The sequence below is a fragment of the Pongo pygmaeus genome, chromosome 5 (assembly GCF_028885625.2).
Source record: "Pongo pygmaeus isolate AG05252 chromosome 5, NHGRI_mPonPyg2-v2.0_pri, whole genome shotgun sequence".
NCBI lineage: Eukaryota > Metazoa > Chordata > Mammalia > Primates > Hominidae > Pongo > Pongo pygmaeus.
The window spans coordinates 108,729,840-108,742,298 of record NC_072378.2 but is presented as its reverse complement, the minus strand read 5'-3'; the positions used below and the strand labels follow the sequence as shown (position 1 = coordinate 108,742,298).

General features: G+C 42.8%; 1 pseudogene; it reads left to right on the top strand.

Annotated features, from left to right (window-relative positions):
- The first annotated feature begins 3,249 nt into the window (after window positions 1-3,249).
- Window positions 3,250-4,615, top strand: LOC129037831 (zinc finger protein ZPR1-like; annotated as a pseudogene).
- Window positions 4,616-12,459: the final 7,844 nt, after the last annotated feature.

Sequence of the window (12,459 nt, the reverse complement as noted above, 5' to 3'; positions counted from 1 at the left end):
AGGTGGGCATGGTGGCACATGCCTGTAGTCCCAGCTATTTGTTGGGCTGAGGCAGGAGGATCATTTGAGCACAGGAGTTTGAGGCTGCAGTAAGCCATGATTGTGCCACTACACTCCAGCATGGGTGACAAAGTGAGACCCTGTCTCAACAAAAAGCAAGGGAGGCAAAGGATATGAATCTCCAAATAAAATATGCAAATGGCCAATAAACACATGAAAAGATGCTAAACATCATTAGTCATTAGAGAAATGGAAACCAAAACCTCAGCGAGATACCACTTACACACACTTGAAAGGCTATAATGAAAAAGGCAGATAGCGTTTTGGCAAAGATATAGAGAAAGTAGAACCCTCATACATTGCTGGTGGGAATATAAAATGTCACAGCCCCTTTGGAAAACAGTTTGGCAGTTTTTCAAAAAGCTAAATTGAAAGTTACCCTTTGACCCTCTAATTCCACTCCTAGATATATATCCAAGAGAAATGAAATACATATGTCCACACAAAAACTTGCACATGAATGTTCATAGCAGCATTATTCATAGTAGCCCAAAAGTAGAAACAGTACAAATGTCCATTAATTGATGAATGGATAAATAAAATGTGGTATATCCATACAGTGGAATACTATTTAGCCATAAAAATAATGAAGTATTGATACATACCACAACATGGATGAACTTTGAAAATATGCTATGTGATGTTCTCACTCATAGGTGGGAATTGAACAATGAGAACGCTTGGACACAGGGCGGGGAACATCACACACCAGGGCCTGTCGTGGGATGGGGGGAGGGGGGAGGGATAGCATTAGGAGATATACCTAATGTAAATGACGAGTTAACGGGTGCAGCAAACCAACATGGCACATGTATACATATGTAACAAACCTGCACGTTGTGCACATACATGTACCCTAGAACTTAAAGTATAATAAAAAAAAGAAAATATGCTGTGTGAAAGAAGCCAGTCACAAAAGACCATATAGTGTATGATTCCATTGCTCCGAAATATCTAGAATAGGCAAATCTATAAAGACAGAAAGCAGATTAGTGGTTGCCTAGGGCTGGTTGGGTTGGGGGGAAATTGGAGAGTGACTGCTAATGGGTATGAGGTTTCTTTTGAGGTTCATAAAAATGTACTAAGGTTGATTGTGGTGATAGTTGTACAACTGTCAATATACTAAAAACCATTGAATTGTATACTTTAAATGGAGGAATTATATGTATATTATACCTCAAAAATGTTTTTAGAAAAGCAGTGGAGAATTAAAAAGTTGAAAAATATATAGTCAAATCTAAACAAGCATTGACTGTATGAAACAATAGTAACAAAAGCACTAATGGAAGGTCCATAAAAAGATGGAATTAAAATACTAGAAACAATGTGTGAGAGGAAAAGAAGAATAAGAGAGAAAACAACCTAAGGTCCTTATTTTGTTTGAAAGGAAACCGAGGGATATTGATTAACCTACAAGATTGTTGAGCAGTATGTTTGTTCAATTTTAAAGTAAATATGAAAAAACAGAAATATAATCATTTGAAAGATAATATTGATCAGTTCTATAAAAGGCAAAAAAAGGAGAAAAAGAAAAAAACGTACAGAAAGCACAAAGCAAGGTTAAAGAATAAATCCACCACAGTATATAATCACAATAATGTAAATGAACTAACTTCATAGGTTAAAGGGCTGAGACTTAATTTAAATAAATCCAGCTATATGTCATGTTTTTTAAAAATTGCATCTTGTTTGTTCCTGATAATTAGGATGATGTTGCATTCCAGTATTTCCCGTGTCTTATTCCTGAATTTAAATGGGATGTTTTTAGGATTTCACCACTGAGAATAATATTTGCTTTAGGGTTTGGTAGATGCCATTTTCAGGTTAAAGAATGTTCCTTTTTTGTTGTTGTTTTTTGAAACTGGATCTTGCTCTGTCACCCAGGCTGCAGGGCAGTGGTGTGACGATGGCTCACTGCAGCCTCAACCTCCTGGGCTCAAGCAATCCTCCCATCTCAGTCTCCTGAGTAGCTAGGACTACAGGCACACATCACTAGGCCCAGCTAAGTTTTTAAAGTTTTTTCAGAAATGGGATCTCATCATGTTGCCCAGGCTTGTCTCGAACTCCTGGGCTCAAGCAATCTTTTGGCTTTGGCCTCCCAAAGTGCTGGAATGACAGGCGTGAGCTGCTGTGCTCAGCAAGGAATGTTCCTTCTATACCTAGTTATCTGAGAGAAGTTCTCTTTAGAGTGTTGAGGGAAAATAGCTAACTTAGAATTCTATACACAGCTAAACTATCATTCAAGAATGAGGATGAAATAAAAAGACATGCCATTTACATTTATAGTTTTTAAAAAACTATAAGTTATCTATAAATAAATCTAACAAATGACATGGAACCTTTACAAAGAAAGCTCTAAAACCTCATTGAAAGACAGAAAACCTGAAGAAATGATGAGATACACCCTGTTTATGTACGGAAAGACAACAGCTTAACAGTAGCAGCTTTCCTAAATTTATACTATTAATTTAATAAATTCTATTCAAAATCCCTGGAGAATTGTTTCCACTGACCTTGATAAGCAGATCAGAATATCCATCCAGAAAAATAAAGGGGTTAAGAACAGCCAAAACAATTTTTTTTTAAGCGACAAGATCTTGCTGTGTCGCCCAGGCTGGAGTGCAGTGGCACGTTCATAGCTCACTGCAGCCTCTAACTCCTGGGCCCAAGTGATCCTCCTGCCTCAGCCTCCCAAAGTGTTGGGCTTCCAGGTATGAGCCACGATGCCAAGCCACAATTTTGAGACAGTATAAAGAGAAAGGATTCACCCTAACAGATAGCAAATCTTATTTTTAGTTAATTTTATAAATGAAGTGAAGAGGGGGTGCAACTTCATTCTTTTGCATATGCCTATCCAGTTATCTCAATATCATTTGTTGAAAAAGAGTCATCTTTCCTCATTTAATGTCTTGTACCCTTGTTATATTGAGAGTAAATGTGGGGCAAATAAAAGAAAATATACTTAACAAAAATGAACTTATTTTATTAAAATAATAAAATTAAAATTAAATTTTATTTAAATTTTTTGTATATACACATATATATACACATACACATACATTTACATATATGTATATATATATTTTTCCTTTTGAGACAAGGTCTCGCTCTGTCACTCAGGCTGAAGGCTGAAGTGCAGTGGTTCAATAATTAAATAAGTAATTAAAATATTTTGGATGCAGGGTGGTGATGGCGTCCACCGGGGCTGTGGAAGTGGGGTCCCCGGGGTCAGCCATTGCCCCCTCGCCCACCCTGGCCTTGCTGCCCGCCCTGAGTCATCTGTTCCGGCCCATCAGCACCGAGGACGAGGAGCAGCAGCCCACCCAGATCAAGTCGCTGTGCATAAACTGTTACCGCAATGGCATGACGCGCCTCCTGCTCACCAAGATTCCCTTCTTCAGAGAAATAATCGTGAGCTCCTTTTCCTGCCACCACTGTGGCTGGAACAACATGGAGATCCAATCAGCAGGCAGGATCCAGGACCAGGGAGTGTGCTACACTTTGAGCCTCAGGGCTCTGGAGGACATGAACAGAGAAGTGGTGAAGACTGACTCTGCTACCACAGGGATTCCTGAGCTAGATTTTCAAATTCCTGCCTTTAGCCAGAAAGGAGCTCTGAACACTGTTGAAGGATTGATCACCCATGCTATCTCTGGCCTGAAGCAGGACTAGCCTGCATGAAGGGCAACAAAGATGCCACAGCTGAAAGAGTTGATGAGTTCATTGTCAAACTGAAGGAGCTAAAGCAAGCAGCCTCCCCTTTCACTCTGATCATTGACGATCCCTCAGGGAACAGCTTTGTGGAAAACCCATATGCTGCTCAGAAAGATGATGCCCTGGTGATCACACACCACAACCGGACCTGGCAGCAGGAAGAGATGCTGGGGCTCCAAGCAGAAGCACCAACAGAGAAGCCAGAAGAGGAAGATCTCAGAAATGAAGTGCTCCAGTTTAACACAAACGGCCCAAAATGCAATGCCCCCGCTCAGACCAACATGAAGCTAGTACAAATCCCTCACTTTAAGGAGGGACCAACTGCAAGAACTGCGTGTATCAGACCAATTAGGTGAAATCTGGAGAAGCAGTAGAACCCTTGGGCACCAGGATCACCCTCCACATCACAGGTCCCTCAGATATGACCAGAGACCTCCTCAAGTCTGAGACTTGTAGTGTGGAAATCCCAGAGCTAGAATTTGACTGGGAATGGCCATCCTCGGGTGCAAGTTCACCACACTGGAAGGGCTGCTGAAAGATATCTGGGAACTGGTGACCAAAAACCCTTTCACACTGGGTGACAGTTCCAATCCCGGCCAGACGGAGAGACTGCAGGAGTTTAGCCAGAAGATGGACCAGATCATCGAAGGTAACATGAAGACCAACTTTATTATGGATGATCCAGCAGGAAACAGTTACTTGCAGAATGTGTATGCACCTGAAGATGATCCTGAGATGAAGGCGGAGCGTTATAAGCACACCTTTGACTAAAATGAGGAGCTAGAGCTCAATGACATGAAGACAGAGGGCTATGAGGTAGGCCTGGCTCCACAACAGTAGCAGTGGGTGGGTCAAGGGCCAGCTCTCCAGCGCTGCTCATTCTGCAGGTTATTTATTAGTATTGGAAGAAGGCTGGGAGTGTCTTCCCCACCAGCCCTTGCCCATGGTGGGGAGGACACCTTGTCTGAGTCAGAGATCTAGGCACATTTTCTAAACAGCTTGTGATGCAAGTGCAAGCCTATTGTGTTACTTGACCTTATTTTGGAGGTTTTGAATCGGCCTAGGAAGAAACCCAGAAATGAACCAGGGGTATGTCATTATCACTTTTTTCATATCAAATCTTTACCCTCCCTCCACATAATGCTCTGTCCTCTAAGGTTGGAACTCTGAAGTTGGAGAAAGTGGAATAAAACTACACCTGGAAAATAAAATAAAATAAAATATTCTGGTATCAGCATTTGGCTAAATAGATCAATGGGGCAAATTTTCTGAAAAAGTTAGAAACACACATAAGTAGGAACTTAGGATATAAGAGGTGATACTGCAAATCAGCAGGGAAAGGATGACTATTCAATAAATGGCACTATGACTATTGGCTAACAATATTTTCTAAGGGAAAAATTAGATTCATACCTCACTGCGTGAACAAAAACAAATTTCAGATGTGTTAAGGAAAAGCAGTAAACATTTAGACAGAACTATAGGAAAATATTTCTATGACATCCAAGGAGGGCAGGGTTTCTTAAACAATACAAAACCAAAAATTATCATGGAAAAGTGAGAAGCTGAAGTGTATAATTTTTTAAAACTTCTTAATGACAAATGGCACTAACAGCAAAGCAAGAAGACAAACACAGACTTGGAGAAAATAGTTATATCCCACATTTCCAACCAAGGATTACTATCCAAAATATACAACTAGTTCCCACAAATAAGCAAGAAAAAGAGAAACAACCAAACATCAAAAAAGCTTCAAGATGTTAACAAGCAATCGGCAAAAGAGGACATGTGTCTATAGACACATGAAAATGTGCTTGCCTTTATTAGTAGTCAAGGAGATGCAAATTAAAACAAATAGATACTATTTCATGCCTATTAGAGTGGGAATTTCTTGAAAAAACTCTGACAATACCAAAAGTTGATGAGAATGGAGAAATGGACACTTACATCCACTGCTAGTGGGCATGTAAAAATGACAGACCCACTGTAGAGAGCGATTTGGCAACACCTGGTAAAGTTAATGCATAACCTATGACCAAAAATTCTGCCACTATATGTCTAGAAGTTCCCAAGAGACACATGGGTCCAAGGAGATATGAACAAAAGCAGATTCTTTCAGCACTCTGGGTAATAGCTTAAAAGTGGAAACAAGCTACCTGAACTTCAGGAGCAAAATGGGCAAATCAAATGTGGATTATTCATGTGATGCAATGTTGCACAGCCATTAAAATGAGTGAACTAGATCCTTATCACCTACATGGATACATCTAAAATGTGTAATGATAAACTAGAAAGACGCAACATAAATATTTATACAATATAATTTACATAAAATGTAAAGTACATGAAATGATAGTATATATAATTTACTAATACATTAAAGATACTCATCTTCCTGGTTATGGTTCACATATATGAAGGGGGGAGAGAGAGGCCCCCTAAACCAGGTGTCTGAATATCACAACATCTAGAAAGACCCTTGAACTTACATTTCATAAAAGATAAAAAGAGTGTTTTTTTAAAGAGCAACTGAGCTACTAATGAGAATTTGGCACTATTTATGTTTTTATGTACAAAGAACCCTAAAGGACATTCGATGGGTTCTGGTATCAGTCGCCAGTTCTTCTTCACTTAGGAACTGATGCTACTAACTCTCAGTTGGTGGGACTAAGAGAACAGTTCTGGCCTAGCTCCTGTCTCTACAGGTCCTTTAGAAGCAAAATGGGCAAACAAAATGTGGATTATTCATAGAGTGCAACACTGGGTTATTCTCCCTCACCCAGCCTACTAGTTTGCCCAGAAAATCCCCATCCTGCTTCTGTTGGATTCTTTCCTGTGTTTCCTTTGCCACTTGCTGAAAGTACAGTACCATTCTAGCATCCCAAGTTTTACCTGCTGATTTCTGTTGAAGACTCTACAGCCCAACTCTGCCTTTCTGATGGGTCTGGACCCGTGCCTATTCAGTACATGTGCCTATTCAGGAGAGATGCCTCCCTGGACAGGGTTAGCTTTTCTCTAGGTGCTATAATGCTGAGCAGAGGATCTTAAATCCCCTTTGGTTTGGAGTGACAGAACCATAATCCTTCCTGAGCTCCTTTTTTAAACACACATACATACACACATGCTTTCATATACATGCACATGTACACACACACACTCAGACAAAAAAATGCACACACAAATACCTACACCACTCCCTTCTCTGCAACAGGAGTCGGGACTGCTTGGTTACTCTAAATCCAGTATTGTATAGGTATTGTGTGGCAGATCTGATTTTATAATGGAAGACAATGGGAATAATAGGATTTGCTATTCACGAACACATAGATCTCAAATATCAAAGGACAACTGTATGATACCATTGGAACCACTATAACACAACAGCCGTCTCCCACTTGCCAAGCTTAAAGCATATAACTTTTCTTTTTCACGCTGGGAGCAGAGTTGATTGAATTATACTCCTCAGTTCTTATCCCATTACCATGACTGTATGTGAGGTCCCTCTCTAGTTTTACAACTGTGCTTCCTTTTATATTCCCCTTTGTGTCTGATTCCACTTTCATTTCCCTTGCCCCCACCCACAGGCATCTGCTGGAATGGGTTTGATATTTGCCCAATTGTTATTTATCCTGTTGCTTTTCTACTGGGGTGGCACGGCAAGAGGATGTTTATCCCTGATTCGTTATGCTGATTCATTTTTATTAAGCAGCCACACAGTTTCAGGTATAGTGCCGGAGTGGATCCCACTGTGGAACCTAGCAGCCAAACTGTGAACTGAACATCTGTTTAATTTAAATGGTGGGTCCTGGGGTGTCAGTTCCATTATTTTGTTTGTATTACAAAACTTGGCTCACAAGATCACACCCTTGTTTAAAAAAAAAGTGTCCTTTAAATTGGGAAAATTCTTATCTGTCCTGAATAAGAGTGCTTCTGCCTGCAAGCAGAGTGTGCGGTGACTCACTGTCCCATGAAGACGCCTTCCCTTCTACCTTAAGACTGCGTCTGTCCCACAGAACCCCACGTGCGGGCGTCCCTGGAACCTGGCCCATAGGTGGCAGTCTCCCTTCATCGTTCCCGGACTACGAACCTCGGAAGGGCAGCCTGAGAAAGCAGTTGCTTTTGCTTTTTCTTCGGGTTTCCTAATATTTAACGTTCCCTCCATTCAGCTTCCCCCTCCATCCCGCAGAGAGTATAGAGATTGCATCCCTGGAGGCGAGCAAACGACAAAAGAAACTTCGCCTGGAACCAGTCAAAGTCGGGAGACCTGGGTTGTGCCGACTCTGGATGCGATTGTTTTGCTGAAGCTCTCTTGCAGAATTGCTCTGTAAATGGCAAGAAGAAATGCCTTTCACTATAAACAGAAAATAAAGCTTTCACAAGTTGTCATATTTTTAAAAAGCAATCATGCGGATGCAAGTTTTTATCCCCTCTGTTTAGTCTTGCCTCCCCTCCTTGCCAACACACCCCCACAGAATTTGGGATGAATCTTTGCGAGTGAAGTAAAAGTAGGCATTCTCTCCAACATGTGCCCCTCCCACAGCCCCTCACAGAGCCTATTCAACAAGATATCGAACAGTCATAGGCAGAGACGAGTGTGCGTGCGCGTACGAGTGTGCATGTGTGTGCGCGTGTGTGTGAGTGTGTGTGTATGTAGAGAATACTAGATGGAGAGTCAAAGGGAAACCAAGAGATCCAGAAAGGGGGCACCACCTTCTCACCTTCCTTCCACCCCACTCCTCCTCACCCAAGGAGGGAAGGCAGGTGGAGCGCTCACCCAGCCCCAGGCCCTTTTGGGCAAGCCTGCCCAATGGGTTTCTAATCAGCCAACACTTTGGGCCGGCCTCCACTGTTTATGGAGCCAAAGGGACTTTAAATCATTAGCCGGTGTCAAAATGCTTGAGGAATGTGCTTGCCAAGGAAGCCACATGGAGTGGTTCATCAGCATTTGTAAAAACCGCCTTGGCAAAAAGAGGTTGAACCCAGCACTGGGGGTGGATTGTGTGTATTTCAGTTGAATTAGCAAACAGAATACCTTTTAAATTTAGCAACACCTGGTTCTGAAAAGGACACCCAGTAAAGAAAGGGTTGCCTTGTCTGTGCTGGAAGAGGCTTTCCCTGCCTCAAGGGGCTTCTCCTCCCCAGATCAGAGACCTCATTAGATGCTTGGTCCCTCTTCCTAAGATGTGCAGAGGGCTGGGAGATTTTCACCTGGACTTTGGGACAAAGCCAACACAGGATGTCCTGACTTACAGCAAGCATTTCTGAATGGAGGTAGCCATTGGTCAGCCTGCTCTAAAGAAGGCCAAGTTCATGTTCCCCCCAAAGGACTAGACCCCGGGGTAGGTGGGGGTTTAGGGGCAGGGGTAAGAGGGTGTGGGAGGTGGTGAAGGGGAGGGGGTAGAGGAGGGGGTGGGTGGAGAGGGCAGGCATGGAGTGGGTGGAGGGGACCTGACAGAAGCCTGGTTCAAGCACAAGCAGAGCCTCCCTGGCCACGGCAGGTGGGCCCCTGACACACAGGAAGTCTTCTTCAGAACAGACTTACCACCTTAGCTGTTTGGCTGCTCTCCTGCACACACCTGGAATCACTGGGTATGTCTCTGAGGAACTAAAGCTGATCTCTCCTTGGTAGGCTGACTTCAGCAGAAGAGCTGAGGACACGCCACCTTTTCTCTCTTTAGGCCCTTTCCCTTGAAAAGCTCTGTGAATTAGGATTTTCTCTTCTCAAAGGAAAAATAAAACTGCTTAAAAGCACCATCAAGTCCTCAAAATCCTCTTTTTTTTTTGAAAAAAAAAAAAAAAAAAAACTTACTCTGTCGCCCAGGCTGGAGTGCAGTGGCGCAATCTTGGCTCACCGCAACCTCCACCTCCTGGGCTCAAGGGATTCTCCTGCTTCAGCCTCCCAAGTTGCTGGGATTACAGGTGTGCACCACCAAGCCCAGCTAATTTTGCATTTTTAGTAGAGACAGAGTTTCACCATGTTGGCCAGGCTGGTCTCAAACTCCTGACCTCAAGTATCCCACCCACCTCAGCTTCCCAAAGTGCTGAGATTAGAGGCATGAGCCACCATGCCTGGCCAGGTTCTCAAAAATCTATAAAATAAAGCCTCAGGGGGGTATTTAAATTCTGCTGGAACAGGGGCCCAGCAGACCTTCCTGCTTTGTCTCCCACATCTGCTATTAGACACCACTATTGTTCCAGCCCAGCCCTCAGCTCCTCTCATCCTACCCTGCTCGTGGAGATCCTTCTCCCCCAGGTCTGTTTCAAATCTCACTGCTTCCATGAACCTGATCCCTCCAGAGTTGGCTAACCCAGCCCCACTCTTCCTCTCGTGGGCGCCCAGATGTCCTATGGTACCTGATTGTGCACAGCCTCGTGGTTCAGCTGCTGTGCCCGGCCTGCCGTTTTCCTCCAGGACTCGTATGCTTCCTGTGAGCACCCTCCAACTCTCAGTGTATTTCCCCTAATACTCAGCACTGCATCTCCCAGTCGGCAAAGCTTAACCATTGTTGATGAGATTTGAAATCAAACCATGTTAGCATATGAAAATAAATACAAGTATCAGGCTTCATCTGACTCCAATGTAAGAGGCACCATTCATTCACTTCTAAAAGAAGAAAATTAGTAATGTAAAACTAGAAATGAATTAGCTAATGAGCAGAGGGACAAAGAATGTTCAGCCTCTCTAGAATGCAAAGACTTCAGAATTGTTTGTGAAAATAAGGAAATGCCAAATTTGACAAATCAAATTAACAAATTTAGAGGAAATTACATTGGTCACCACTGCCAGAGTCACAGTGAGACATGCACTCTGAGGACTGCCAGCAATGCAAATGAGAACAGCACTTCTCCAAAAATTTTATAAAATGTCTCAAGAGTCTTAAAAATTTTTAATTACATATGTGGCTCACATTCTGTTCTATTGAACAGTGCTGTATTAGACAACTGCATTTTTTGTAGAAGACAAAGAAAGCTGCTAGGTGAGGTTATTTCTGGTTCTAGAATTATGAGTGATTTTAGTTTTGTTCTTTTTTTTAGTTCTTATTTTTTTGATACATGGTCTCACTCTGTCACCCTGGCTGGAGTGCTGTGGCGCAATCTCAGCTCACTGCACCCTTGACCTTCTGGTTCAAGAGATCCTCCCACCAAAGCCTCCTAAGTAGCTGGGACTATGGGAGGCACGTGCCACCACACCTGGCTCATTTTTTGATTTTTTGTGGAAACAGGATCTTGTTATGTTGCCTAGGCTGGTCTTGAACTCCTGAGCTCAAGCAATTCTCCTGCCTCAGCCTCCCAAAGTGCTGGGATTACAGGCGTGAGCCACCACCTGGCCTAGTTTTGTACTTTACACTCTTCTGCACACAGTTTTCTCAATGAGCATTTATTTCTAATATTTCACGTCTTTTGTGGAGCCTTCCCCAAACTCCAACTGGTGTCAGATGCATCATGACTTTCTACACTTTTTCTCTGCAGCATTCATTAGAGTTGGAAGTTATATGCTGGCTGATCGTTTGATTCATTTCTGCCTGCTCAGCAGATCCTCAAGTCCGTGAATCTGGGACCCAGGTCTGTTTTGCTCACTTTTGTGTTCCCAGCACTTAGCTCAGTACATAACATGTGGTAAGTATTTAATAAAGACTGGTTAAATGAATAGATGAATAAATGATTAAAGAAAAAAGTTACTTCGTAGAATCAGAAGAATCCAAGTCACTGTAACTATAAAATCAAGGAAGTCGTCACATAAGAGCAATATTTGCAAACTTCAGTGAAGAGGTGAACAGCACAAATTTTGGAGGGGCCACAGCCGTGAGATCTGCTGCAGAGAGTGCAGCTGATGAAGGGTCCCAGCTGCTGTGCTCTGAATCTATCAACACATCTGAGGCTGCGCTTCCTAGGGGCTGCCCCCAGCCAACCTCTCAGTGTAGCAGGAATAGGAAGGCACGCCTTCTCCTGGGAGAGGTAGGACTTCTTCTGACCGGCAATTTTGGCTCAAGGACGTTCATTGACCTTGTCAAAATTTCCTTCCTTCTCTCCTGTCTTCTCCAGGGTCAGACCTTCATCACACTCTGAGCGTTCTCCCTGTCGCCTCTGGCTCCATCCCCATTTTCCATTACAGGTGTGTTCCCCAATAAATTACTTGCATCTCAGAGGACACAAATAACACAAAGAAGGACATTGCTTCCAAAATTTAAATATATATTATCTACTTTTAAAAATGGCCAATACATGCACATTGTAGAAAATTTGAACAGCAAAAAATTTTTGAAGTGGATATATTATAACAGGAAAGTTGCTCTTTTTTTTTTTTTTTTTTTTTTTTTTGAGACAGAGTCTCCCTCTGTCACTCGGTCTGGAGTGCAGTGGCACGATCTTGGCTCACTGCAACCTCCACCTCCTGGGTTCAAGTGATTCTTCTGCCTCAGCCCCTCGAGTAGCTTGGACTACAGGCACGTGCCACCATGGCCAGCTAATTTTTGTACTTTTATTAGAGACAGGGTCTCACCATGTTGGCCAGGCTGGTCTCGAACTCCTAACCTCAGGTGATCTTCTCACCTCAGCCTCCCAAAGTGCTGGGATTACAGGTGTGAGCCACCATGCCTGGCTGGAAAGTTGCTCTCTCATCTCTTTCCTCCGGCTCCTGATTACCTTCTAAATATTCTCCTTCCTCTCTCAGAAGTCAATCTCTGT